The sequence below is a fragment of the Salvia hispanica genome, chromosome 4 (genome assembly GCF_029641045.1).
Source record: "Salvia hispanica isolate PSC_SH4W2 chromosome 4, Shi_PSC_v1, whole genome shotgun sequence".
In the NCBI taxonomy this organism is placed as follows: Eukaryota; Viridiplantae; Streptophyta; class Magnoliopsida; order Lamiales; family Lamiaceae; genus Salvia; species Salvia hispanica.
Genome location: NC_142695.1, coordinates 42,433,124 through 42,446,889, shown reverse-complemented (window position 1 = coordinate 42,446,889; position 13,766 = coordinate 42,433,124). Strand labels below are relative to the sequence as shown.

At 42.9% G+C, this 13,766-nt stretch overlaps 1 pseudogene; it reads right to left on the bottom strand.

Moving 5' to 3' along the window:
* Positions 1-11,886: 11,886 nt before the first annotated feature.
* LOC148928686 (uncharacterized) lies at positions 11,887-13,215 on the bottom strand (annotated as a pseudogene).
* Positions 13,216-13,766: the final 551 nt, after the last annotated feature.

The window sequence follows — 13,766 nt, the reverse complement described above, 5'->3', positions numbered from 1 at the left end:
TCGGATTCACCGCCTTTCTCCGGCGGGCCGCCGCACTTTGGCCGGCGGTCGCCGTGTTGGAGTCCAGAGACTTTGACCCTTCGGTGGCGGACCGCCACATGTCCTCCGGCGGGCCGCCACATAGCCCTGACCGCCGGGCTCCGGCGGTCGCCGTACAACTTCGCGGCGGTCGCTGGTCGCCGTCTGACTCCAGATTTCCAGACTATGCGTTTTTACTTCCCTTTCGGCTCAAATATGCACATTTCTCACAAAACACGTCAAAATACCAAAATGTATAGAATATGCAAATAATGGACATGTAGAGTGATTTTGATAACAAAAACGGACCAAATAATGGCCTTAAAACAGTGCAAAATCCGGGCGTATCACACATCACTCCCGGGAGAAGAGGAAGTGGGAGGATGCTAGGAATTCCTACGACGGAAAACGGCACCAGTCGAATCAGCATCGATCCCAGCACGGAGGAGGGCAACATACATCTAGCCAGAGAGGAGACTATCGACCCAGGGCACCGCAGTGCAATGTGTGCTCTAAGTACCATTTCGGAGAATGCCGATATCAGAACGTCGCCATGTGCTACACCTGCGGAGGAAACGGCCACTACTCTAGGGAGTGTGCAAATAACAAGGTAGGATCGGGATCAAGGAAGAATGATCAAGGATCCCGTCAGCAATCGAGGGCACCGCAAAATGAATCAAGAGGAAATCCCGCAAAATGAATCCCGCCCAAGGTTTCCTCCACAAGCTAGAGCGTTCGCGCTGGAACAAAAGAAGCCGAAGAAAGAGCAAGATGATCGTGAGAAAGGAAACTTGACAGGTATGGGCGAAATTCTCGATACCCCCGTTGTTGTGTTATTTGACACGGGCGCATCGCATTCATTTATATCTGAGCTATGTTTGCACACTTTGGGCTTGCCTTCTAGCGAATCTGAACATAGAATGATGGTGTCCTCACCAGTAGGAGGAATGATAGAAATATCTAGAACATGCTCGAACATAGAAATTGTTATGGGAGAACTTAAGTTAGTCGCTCACGACTTGCAAGTTATGGCGATGAGAGATACCGACGTAATCCTAGGAATGGACTGGTTGGCCGCGAATTTCGCGAAGATTCGTTGTAAAGAGAGGCAAATATCTCTACAAGCTCCGGGAAAGGAACCTATCGTGTATCATGGCATCTCGAGGAACCGGCGAACCGCGATAATCTATGCACTGCAAGCTACCGCGATGATGAGAAAGGGGCGACCTGCCTATCTCGTCTATCTTCACGGCAAGGAGAATGATGAAAGAAGAGTAGAAGACATCGCTGTTGTGCGGGAATTTCCAGACGTTTTCCCCGAATTGCTACCTGGACCGCCGCCAGATCGACAATTGGAGTTCACGATCGATCTCGAGCCGGGAGCCGCACCCGTATCTAAGGCACCGTATCGAATGGCGCCTAAGGAATTGGAGGAACTCAAGATACAACTCCAAGAGCTCATGGACCTAGGTTTTGTTTAGTGATTCGCCGTGGGGCGCACCAGTACTTTTCGTAAAGAAGAAGGATGGATCGATGAGAATGTGCATCGACTATAGGGAGCTAAACAAGTTGACCCTTAAGAACAAGTATCCACTGCCGAGAATAGATGACTAGTTCAATCAGCTTCGAGGAGCCGGAGTCTTTTCAAAAATGGACTTGAGGTCCGGATATCACCAGCTACGAGTACGAAGGGAGGATATACCCAAGACTGCGTTTCGCACAAGATATGGACACTACGAGTTTGTTGTGATGCCGTTCGGATTGACGAATGCACCAGCGGTATTCATGAATTTGATGAATCTAATATTCCATCCGTACTTGGATAAATTCGTCCTAGTATTTATCTATGACGTTTTAGTCTACTCGAGGAACGAGAAGGAGCACGAGGAGCATCTGCGAATCGCTTTGGAGACATTGAGGACCGAGAAGCTATACGCCAAATTTAGCAAGTGTGAATTTTGGCTGAAGGAAGTAAATTTTCTTGGACACATTGTGTCGGCAGAAGGAATCAGAGTGGACCCCGCCAAAGTTGAAGCCGTGCAACAATGGAAGTCACCATCAACCCCAGACGAGATTCAGAGTTTCCTAGGCTTGGCAGGATACTACCGAAGGTTTATAGAAGGGTTCTCTAAGATAGCGAGACCAATGACGCAACAACTTAAGAAGGGAGTCAAGGTGAATTGGACCCCAGAGTGTGAAGTAAGCTTTCAACTCGTGAAGGAGAAGTTGACCACCGCGCTAGTGTTAGCTGTGCCAGAGTCTGGAGTGAACTACGTAGTCTACACCGATGCTTCGAAGGTTGTACTAGGATGCGTGTTGATGCAAAAAAACAAGGTGATCACCTACGCGTCACGACAGTTGAGACCACACGAGTTAAACTACCCAACTCAGCCGATTTGGAGTTAGCAGCAGTGGTTCATGCCCTAAAGATTTGGAGGCATCATCTCCACGGAGTTCGATGTGAAATCTTTACGGACCACAAGAGCTTGAAATGCTTCTTCGAGCAGAAGGACTTAAACATGCGACAACGAAGGTGGCTCGAACTTGTGAAAGACTACGATTGTGGTATCAATTACCACCCCGGCAAAGCAAATGTAGTGGCAGATGCGTTGAGCCGTAAAGACCATTCGCAACTAGCTTTCCTGACGGAAGAGGAAAGTTTGGTACGAGAGTTTAGTAAATTGCGATTGGAAGTGATAAGGGCACATGAAACGGTGGAAGGACGAATCGCCACCTTCGTGGTGGAGCCAGACTTGAAAACAAGAGTCATTGCAGCGCAACGAATGGATGCGAAACTCGAAGAGATTCGTGTGGAAGTGAAAACGGGCAAATCGGGAAATTTTAGTGAGGAGTCCGATAATGCCCTCATGTTTGAAGGAAGACTATGCGTGCCCGATAACGAGGAACTCAAGAACGAGATCATGAGTGAAGCTCATGAAACTCCATACACTGCTCACCCTGGAAGTACGAAGATGTACCAAGACTTGAAGAAGTCATTTTGGTGGAATGGCATGAAGAAGGATATCGCGACATTTGTGGAGCGTTGCTTAGCCTGCCAACAGGCGAAGGCTTTACATCAACGACCGTACGGAAAATTACAACCGTTGGAAATACCAGAGTGGAAGTGGGAGCACATCACCATGGATTTCGTGACGGCCTTGCCAAAAACCCTCAAAGGAAACACCGCCATTTGGGTGATTGTAGACCAACTCACCAAATGTGCGCATTTCATACCGATTCCTATCACTCATGGATCGGACAGACTAGCGCGTATCTACATAAGAGAAATCGTGCGATTGCATGGAGTCCCAGTGATGATTACGTCTGATCGTGACCCGACGTTCACATCAAAATTTTGGATTAGTCTACGGCGCGAGCTTGGAACACGATTGAACTTTAGCACAGCGTTTCACCCGCAGTCCGATGGACAATCCGAGAGGACGATACAAACTCTCGAGGATATGCTAAGAGCCGTGGTGCTCGACCGAGGCGGAAGTTGGGAGACCGCACTACCGTTGATCGAATTCGCTTATAACAACAGTTTCCAAGCAACGATTAACATGGCGTCGTATGAAGCCTTATATGGAAGAAGGTGTAGATCACCGCTCTACTGGGATGAAGTTGGCGAACAAAGGGTACTTGGACCCGATGCAGTCGAGGAGATGATTGAAATTGTTCGACAAATCCGTGTGAGAATGAAGGAAGCCCAGGACAGACAAAAGTCTTACGCTGACGTCCGACGGACCGACTTACAATTTCAAGTCAGTGATAAAGTATTTCTCAAGGTATCCCCGTCGAAAGGGATGACGCGTTTTGGTGTTAAGGGAAAGTTGAAACCACGTTTTATCGGTCCTTATGAAATTCTCGAAGGAGTAGGACTCGTAGCCTATCGATTAGCGATACCGCCAAACCTTGGGAACGTACACCACGTTTTCCATGTGTCACAGTTGCGGAAGTACGTGTTCGACCCAAAACACGTGATTCATTACGAGGAAGTTGATTTGAATCCGGATTTGAGTTACGAGGAGCGATCTCAGATGATCTTGGACCGTAAAGTTCAAATCTTGAGGAACAAATCTATTGCCAGTGTAAAAGTACTTTGGAGAAACCACGAATACGAGGAAGCCACGTGGGAGCTCGAGGATAAGATGATGGAACTGTACCCGGAACTCTTCCCATGAAGGTACCAAATTTCGGGACGAAATTTCTTTTAAGAGTGGTAGGATGTAACATCCAGCTTTTTCGAACCCTAATTTTTGTGACGTGGAAATTTTTGCATTAAATGCTTTTAATGCTATGATTATGTGGAATTAAATGATGAGTGATTTGTTGCAATATTCTTTGTGACCTAATTGCGATATGGAGTTGAGTTTGAGTTGAATAGTCAAACTTGTTGAATATGTGATGTGGCTATTGAATAGTCAATATTGTGGAAAATATTGTGGCCGTGGAATGGTCAAAGTCGTTGGAAAATGTGAAGTGGAAGTGGAAATTCGAATATGTGGATATTTTAATGTGGGGAAAAATAATAATTGTGGTGAATTATTTTCCTAAGGAATGAGTGAGAATTAAATAGGAGCATTATTTAATTATGTGGAATTTTCGACCCCTCCTATTTATTGGAAAGAGATCCTATTTTTCTTGGATTTAATTATTGTTTAAGATACCGAATTAAATCCAAAGTCCGAATATTCCTATTTAATTGATGCCCCTATCATTGTTTCATGGAGATTTTCGAAAATCTCTTATTATGGGAGAAGGGATTATTTTTATTATATTATTTGATCCCTTGTTTATTCTCTTCCATATATAAATTCAAATATCCTAGCATATCTTGCCAAATCTAAGGAGATCTTACCATATCCTAATTTAAATAGGATTTTTATTAAATCCCTTTGAGGAATTGAAACTACACGCCTATTCCATATTTAATTGGGGAGATTATTATTTTTATTCTGCTCCGTGATATTTTATTCTACTCCGTGAAATATTCAAATTAAATCATAGGCTAATTTAATAGCCTAGAATTCGAAATCCCCTATTTTCTCCTAGTAAATCACGCCAAATTCAACCAACAAATCTCTTCCAAATCTTGATTTATTTAATTATTGGATTATATCTTGCACTCTATAAATAAGAGTGAGAAACCTAACCCTAGCATCACTAAATCACGCCCCCACTCCCTCAATCTCGATCTCTCTCTCTTTCCCACTCTCTCAAATTTTTCTCCTACTTTCTCCATTAATTCTTCATCTTTTGGAGAAGGATTGAAGCTGCAATTCGAGAATTTGTTGAAGAATCAAGATCCTACTTGTTTTCTACCGATTGTTCTATTGAAAAGGTACTTTTATTTTTGATCTTCTCTTCTTCTACCGATCAATCGGTGTTCTTGAGTCCACATGCATTTAGAACGAGTGAATGGGAAATTAATCGGTGAATTTGGATGCATGTGTATGTGTTGTGACCGTGTGTGCGTGTGTGTGCACGCCTCGTTAGGCGTGCACATGTGAGGGGGGTGTGTGCGTGTGTTGTGTGTGGAAAACACTCATGCGTGACACGATTTGATGTTTAATCTAGAGTTGTTGTGTGGATAAAAACGATATGATAATCGTACTTTGATTTTGAATGGGAATATTGAAAATAATCGATGGGAAAGGGAAACGTGAGATCATGCATGATTTTGATCCATGATTGAGACTTATTTGAAATATATGAACTAAAGGTGATAGTTCGCGTTCCCGGTGTGATAACAAGAAGAAGTGCATATTTTGAAATCGAAGGAAATCGAGGTGGGCTTTATTCTTAAACACTTCTATGTTGCAAATTTATGATATTGGAGAAATAAGGGTGGATTAAACTGTTATGCCATGCCTATGATTATTTTGGATATTGTGTGTGTCTGATGCCTAGATTGTGAGTACGCTCCATTAGGCTATAGGGCTATAAAAACGAATTCGGGTCTGAGTAGGGCCGCAAACCCTATCAGGCTAGTGTACACGGGAGATCGGGAGTCGTCCTTGCTAGTCAGCCGGTCTCGTGGGCGAAAGTGTGGCCACACTTAGTCGCACCATATGAAATGATGATTGATGAGAAAATGGGAGGTATTGTTTGACTGACCAGTCCATGAAATATTTTGTGATACTCGATGCTATCTTTTCAATTAAATGCTAAACCTCGAGTTCACTATGGTAAGGGTGGCATAACTATAAAATATTTTGGCATGAGTCCACTGAGTATGTTTAAAATACTCAGCCCTGCACGTGTTTTCCCTATGTGCAGGTTGAGCGGCGATGGGCGGTCGGTGGTGTTGAGACAGTTGAATCGCATAATACGGATGGTTGGGATTTTGAGTGTAGTCGTGTCTTCATACATGGCTTCGCTTCTCTTGGAAATGCTTCCGCTGAATATTTTGAAACTTATTATCTTTGGTTGGTTTGAACTTATTTCTTCGAATTAGAATATGGCGAATTATTGCGTTTTGTTGGAATTACAATAAACCCTTGACTTTTGAGCTTAGCCTATGATAGCTATTAAATCTTGTTTTTCGTATTTAAAGCCGTTGACTTATTGTCTTGATCTTCATTAAACACTTGGTCAAATCTCTTTAAATGAAACCCTAGTCTACATTCTTGTCGCCTTAAGTTCGCCAAGTAAAACGCATATCTGTTATGCGTCTTTACTTAATGACGCATAAGGGTTATGCGTCGTCAAGTAAAAACGCACATAAAATTAGCGTTTTGGAGTGACGCACAACAATTATGCGTCTTTATTTAGTGACGCATAATCATTATGCGTCAAACGTTAGTGACGCATAACCTTTATGCGTCTTTCATTAGTGACGCATAAGGGTTATGCGTCTTCAAGTCGAGATTTAAACACAGCAGAACAGAGGCAGAAACACATTTCGACAGAGGCAACGAGCAGGCAGCGGCAAAGTCGCGATTTTCCATCTTCTCCGGCGCAATTGTCCATCTTTTCCGACGAATTTCAAACATATTCGGTATTTGTTCTTCAATTTGGCTACATTTATCCCTTATTGCTTAATTTCTGTATGTTTTCCCTAATTTAACAAAGTTAGGGTTTAGGATGAAATTGATGAAATTTCGGACGATTTTTGTTGTTTTGTTGCCTATTTGTGTGTTTCACATGTATATAATTAGGAAGTGATTTAATTTTTGATGAAGTTGGATTGTTGAAGTTGAATTTTATGATTAAGTTGAATTGAAGTGTGTTTTTCAGTTGTAGTTGCAATTTAAGTTGGATTGTGATAAGGCTCGTTTCATGCATCGGTTTAGGGTTAAAATTCTGTGCATTTGGGGTGCTAATGTGCGTTATTGAGTTCAGGTGCGTAGTAAATCTGTCGGACCCAGGAGTTGTTGTTACCTGACCTGGAAGATGCAAAAGAGATGAAATTGAAGCAAAAATCAGAAGTCGTCGTTCAGACCTGGGAGAATCAAAAGTTGGCGACAAGAGCAGAATGGAGCGAGAGCAAATTATTTTAAAGAGTCTTACTCAAGGGCAGGAGCGTAAAATCACCAGAGGGGATACCCTAGGGATCAGAGCCTCACATATATAAAGAGCTCAACCTTGAAGAAGAAGACAATCCGTGAACAGCCACTTCGACGCTCTCCTAGCTCTAGTTCTAGTTCTCTACTTAAAAATTTTCATCTTGGACTGCTGCGCACTTGGACATGGAGGATTCTGGCCGCTCATCGTCATCGTTGTTATTTTTCTGTGTAACACCGCCTTGTGGAGGCGAAGAAACAATTTTATTTGCTTTCGTTTAGTACCTTGTTGATTTCTAAGTTTCACAACTCTAGTTTCTTGCTTTGATCTACTGGATTCAGACCTATTTCTAGTTATTATGGAAGTTTATGTTTGCTTTTAGTTGAATATCTCTGAGTTTATGTTCATCTCTTGTTTTTAGCTTTCGTTCTTGCTTGTTGTTGGATGTTTGGAGCTGAGATCTGTGTTTGTTGCTGGAGGTTGGGAACTTGCATATGGAGATGTTTGGATTTGTTGAATCGTGGTGTTTTGGAGTTGAAGTTTCGCATATTTGGTGCTTGATGTTTACGTTGTGCATGATTATGGCTATTCACTTTCTGGTTCTGCATCCTTTAGGTCCAGTAGCGTAGATCTGTTACTTTAGGCTTTAATTTCTCATTTTAAGTCTAGATCTAGAGTTTGCTTTGTTTTCATGGTGTTTAATACTCTGTTTTCTCTGCTATTCTCGTTTGATTCCTGGAGAAGATGAAGTTGTTGGTAGTTAGAACCAGATCTGCTTTATGTCAGTACTTTTCTGCATGTACTTTACTTTTTCTGCATATCTGCTAGACCTGTCAGTATGATCTACTTTGTCTCTTTTACTTTTCTGCATGCTTTTCCAGACCCTGGTAGTTTGAGGAAACTTGTCTTGCTTTTCGCTTTATGCTTGTCTGTCCAAATTAGGAAAGTCTGTCTAGTTAAGTTTACTCCAGTTGTCTTAGAGCTTTAAAATATCTCATTTTCTCTGAGTCATGTATGTTCCGTACGCTTTCGTTTCTTAGGCCCAATAGGTAGAGTAAAGTTCTTCTGATCTATTAGACCCAATAGGTAGAGTAAAGTTTCGCTTATCTCTCAGACCCAGTAGTTTTAAGTTCTCGACCCACAAAAAAATTGCGTGGCAGCAGCCAACTCCTTTTCCCAAAACATCCTCAAATGCAGTTTCGTAACACCTACTTCCTCGTGGGATCGATCCTTTACTTCCCTGTGCTAAGTTGTAGTATAGTGGGTTGAGGTTTTTGAAGGGACCGAGTGCACCCAACGACCCCTTTCTGATAGTTCCACGATCTTCTAGCCTTCGAAGTCTAGTCGAATCCTCTGGACCTGTTAGATCGAGTGACACATATCACAGTACAAACCTGCACTGCACTTCTGGGACCTGTCAGATTGTTGAGTTTTTATGATTAAAATTGAATGTTGATTAAGTTGGGTGATTATTTTGAACTTAAGAATGTTGGAATGTTGATTCAATTTGAGTTTAGAGTTTATGATTATGTTGGAATGTTGATTCAATTTGGGTTATTATTTTGAAGCAGATGGCATCTTCAAGTTCTGAAGAACAGTTATGTTATGGACCTGAAGATCCATCATTACTCTTTTATCAAACCGAACATATTTCAGCCTCCTTGTTGGCGAATGGCACATCAAATGTGTTTAGAGTTCGTCGGACGGAAAGTAAGGTCTGGACAGTGCAAATACATCCAACTGTGAAACATTGGCTTGATGTATGGGGTTTCAAAGGCTTGTTGGAATGTGGAAGGACGATGAGGATAGACAACGAGCTTATCACTGCCTTGATCAAGCGCTGGAGGCCTGAGACACACTGTTTCCACCTACCAGTTTGAGAGGTTACTGTAACCTTACAGGATGTGCAAAGCTTGTGGGGCTTGAGAGCAGACGGTCGTGTTTTCACTGGCCGTGACTACGCTATCGGATATGACGATTGGCCCAGCAAGTGTCGAGATATGTTAGGATGGATACCTGACGTAGAAAATGAAACGAAGCAGGGCGGTTTGTTAATGACATCTCTTATCCACCAAACGACGATACCTTTGGAAGATGGGCTGTATGATTATGTATACATGCAAAGGGCACGTATTCATGCGCTGATCTTGTTAGGGGGTCTTATTATATCGGACACCACAGGGTGCAAGGTCCCCTTTATGTGGTTGAATGCCTTTGACGATGCCTTTGACGTGTCTAGTATCAGTTGGAGTAGCGCTGCCTTAGCGTTTCTGTATCATTATTTATGCGAGGCATCTATAGGCAGACAGAAAAGAGATGTGGGTGGACCTATGGTTCTTTTGCAGCTATGGGCGTGGAAAAGAATGCCCACATTGAGGCCATCCTTTTTTATATCACCTATGCACACGCCGTGTACCCCATCTGGAGCCAAGTAATGTATTTTTTACATTAACTCACTTAACTATGTTTCTTTGTTAACTTTTGACATAAATGTTTTGTATAGGTGGCACGGAGTTACTGAAATTAGAAATGCTCCCCGATATTCAGTATCTCATTATCGTGATCAGTTATCACTGATTCGTCCCGGCCAGGTGAAATTTATTTTTGTTGGGTTAGTTAATGAATTTACTATTTTCTAAACTATGAAATTAATTTTGATATTTATATTATTTTTTTGTAGTTTGTGTGGACACCGTATACAGATTGTATCCTGCCTGATTACTGCATTGATTCGACTGCATCCTTCTTGTGCGACACTTACTTGGTGTGTTGGTCATTTGTCGAGGCACACGAGGCTGGACGAGTTTGCCGACAATTTAACCGCTACCAAGGTATTCCTGAGTATCGTGATAGGATGCAAGGTAATGCGGGACATTTGTCTAAAAGTCACCCCGTGGGAGGAAGGGTGCTGATTGGGCAAAGATACATAAATTCTTCATAGATGAATGGGATTCGAGACACGACAGGTCCCAATCAACTTTTCACCATGCAACAGCGTCCATGGAAGGTTCCTGTCATCCGGGCTATATGGCTTGGTACAATAGGATCACAGTGTCGTACCTAGTTCAACCTGGGACGCAGTCAACAGTTGGGATGAACGAGTCAGCCTCTTCGTTGAAGTTGACGGTATGTTATGTTTTTGTATATAAAAATGTATTTAGTTTGATGTTTGTATAGATTGATTGTATAGATTGATAATAATGATTATATATTTGTATTATCTAGGTTGAGACCCTTCAGGGGATATGGCATTTGACATCTGAACACGACAACGACCCTCGGTTACGGCAGATCCGAGAAATTGCTACTGAGGCCCTTCGTGCGACGAACCACACTGATGTGATGGAGTATCCAGCTTCGCAACGGTGAAATGTGGCCATGCCGCCACGCCCACCAACTTCTCTTCGTCATGGATTGTCGGGTGTTCGGACGGGTGGACACGGGTGGACACGACAGCATAGGTTGTCGCAGCCGCAGTAGCCGCAGCCCGAGTATACGGTACCATCGCCACTGCATCCAGAATACGATCCCCCAGGTTGGACTGTCTACCCAGGGTCACAGTCTCAGTTGAGTGGTGCAAGCCACGAGCACTCGCAATGGGGAGCACGATCATCATGTGACTCATTCTTTGGCGGTGGGTCTGATTGGAACGCAGCGCTAGCAGGACGTGATCCATACTTCTAGAATTATCAATTCGTGGATCCGGTTGGGGAAGAAGAAGGCGAGGACGAAGAGGGTGGGGAATCAGGGAGTGAGGAAGATGATGAAGTAGTAATATCTCGACCACCCACCGAGGGATCGTCACGACCAACAGTGAAGAGTTCATCAAGTAAGATTGGGAAGGCTATGCATAATGTATTGAGGGGGTTTTCAACAAGGAAGAACAAAGAGAAAGCTCCAACAAAATTCACGCCTTCGGGGAAATAGGTGTTTGATAGGGGCTTCATTTGTATCTTTAGTGTGAACTTATATGTTTTAATTCTTGCAATTTTAAGGTAAATTCTTGGAAATTTTTTACAAAATTGACAATACAAAGTATCGATTGTCAAATAATCATTCCACCTGAATAAAAAAAATGACAACAATATTCATCTGACATAATAACTGTCAACAAAAGTCAATATAATAAGTGTCAACAACATCTACCACAAAATGTTGATAAATAAACATAGTAACTGTCCAATAAGATCCACCATCAGTTTCTGCAGCTAAAAACAAACATCAACGATATTCAGCTTCAAAGTCATGCCTTCTCTTGTCAGCTGTTCCTGCAAATCAACAAAAATAGTCAATAAAAAAACTAATAGCTCTCAAATGCACAACTCAATCAATGCCAAAAGCAAGGAAATATATACCACGAAATTACTTAACAGCACCGTCTGTGCAATTTCTTCGGTCATGTCCCTCTTTCCCGCAATTTCTGCAACGGAGGGGAGCCCTCGGTTCATCTTCCTCGCGGACATCCATTTGATTACGTATCCTCCTTCTTCTAATTCGGCCACGCCTTCTAGGAATCAACTGCTGGGGGGTGATGCGCAATTTCCATGGAGGTTCAACCCAATAATCTTCGTGTCTTGGTGCATCAAATGAATTTTCACCATAGTACTGTGATCTCCATGTACTTAGGTAGTAGGACTTATCTATAAGGTCAATCATGACGTGACCTCTGTCTCTAGCAACTGCACAACCATGTGAACAAGGAATTCTCCACGTCTGCCACTTACCACAACTACACGTCGACTCCAGATACCTGACTTTTTGTACATTGTTGCCCTTTGACACTCCATTTTCTATTCTTCATCGAGTTCGGACATGATACTTCCCTGTATCTCGGTCAACTACAGTAATGTAATGTTTTCGCCCCTTTGAGTCATTCCTAGCAAGCATGTCCCTCGCCCACGGGGTTAACTCACCTTCAGTGTGTTCAATTGTTGTCTTCTTCTGCACCCACCATTTCACCGTCCTCCAAAATGTCAAATCAACCAAAGCTCTAATTGGCAACTCTCTAACACCCCGCAACACGTTGTTGTAGCACTCCGACATGTTTGTTGTGGCCACCCCCCATCGAAGTGTGTCATCGTAGCATAGTGACCAACATTCTTTTGTAATCCTATCAAGCATTCGCATCGTACCACGGCTGACATCAGATAGTGCTCGACTTCTTCTGTCAAATTTACGTACCTGAGTACTGACCCCCAACTTCCAGATCATGGCCTTCAAACTGGGGCCCTTGTGCTTCTTCAACACATTTGCCCTCACATGGACCAAACAAAATTTGTGGTGTATCCGCGGGGCTCTTGTCATGATTTCAGACTCTATTGCTTTCAAGATTCCTTTATGCCTATCTGATATAATGCACACCTCCCTCTCGTATTTCACCACATGAGTTCTTACATGATCCAAAAACCACGACCAACTATCATTGGTTTCTTCATCCACCACAGCATATGCAATAGGCAAGCATGTCTTGTTAGCATCAAAACCACAAGCAACAAGCAACTTACCTTTAAATCTTCCTCGGAGGTGAGTCCCGTCTATTGTTAACACCGGTGCAGCCTTCTGGAAAGCATGTATTGCAGGCCCAAATACCCAGAAAACATAGTTGAACACATTTGTACGTCTCTGACTCAATAGCTCATTGTGCTTCCACTCAACAATTGTGCCCGGATTCTGTGACTGGAGTTCAAACATGTAGCTTGGCAACTGCCTAAATGATTCCTCTCATCCACCATATACAAACTCTATAGCCTTTCTCTTTGCATACCATGCCTTCTTATAACTGATTGACACACCAAATTTGTCTTGAACATCAGCTATTATTGAGAAGACCTTGAAATCGGCACATTGTCGCACATGGTGTCGAATACACAGAGCAATCATTGCCGATGAGAAGTTAGCATGATCTCTGTTAGCACGATGGTCTACACAAGTATGTCGCCCCACCCACTTTCTAACTTCCCACATATCGTCATGCGCCCTTTGAGTAACTGAAACCTCCCACTTACATTCCCTTTCTTTTTCAGCGTCGGTGGTGCTGATGATGCCAATACTTGTTGCTGTCGTTCCTGCAGGAAATTTGCATACGGCATGCCACCTTCTTAATTTGCTCTCGACGACCTTAAACTGTTTTTCCTGCCACAAACTCCACATAGTTATAGCAGTCTTCACATGAAGCTTCGAATCAAATTTTGTTCCCATCACAATCCGATGCGGCTCATTCTCATCCCAACACAAATTGTTGT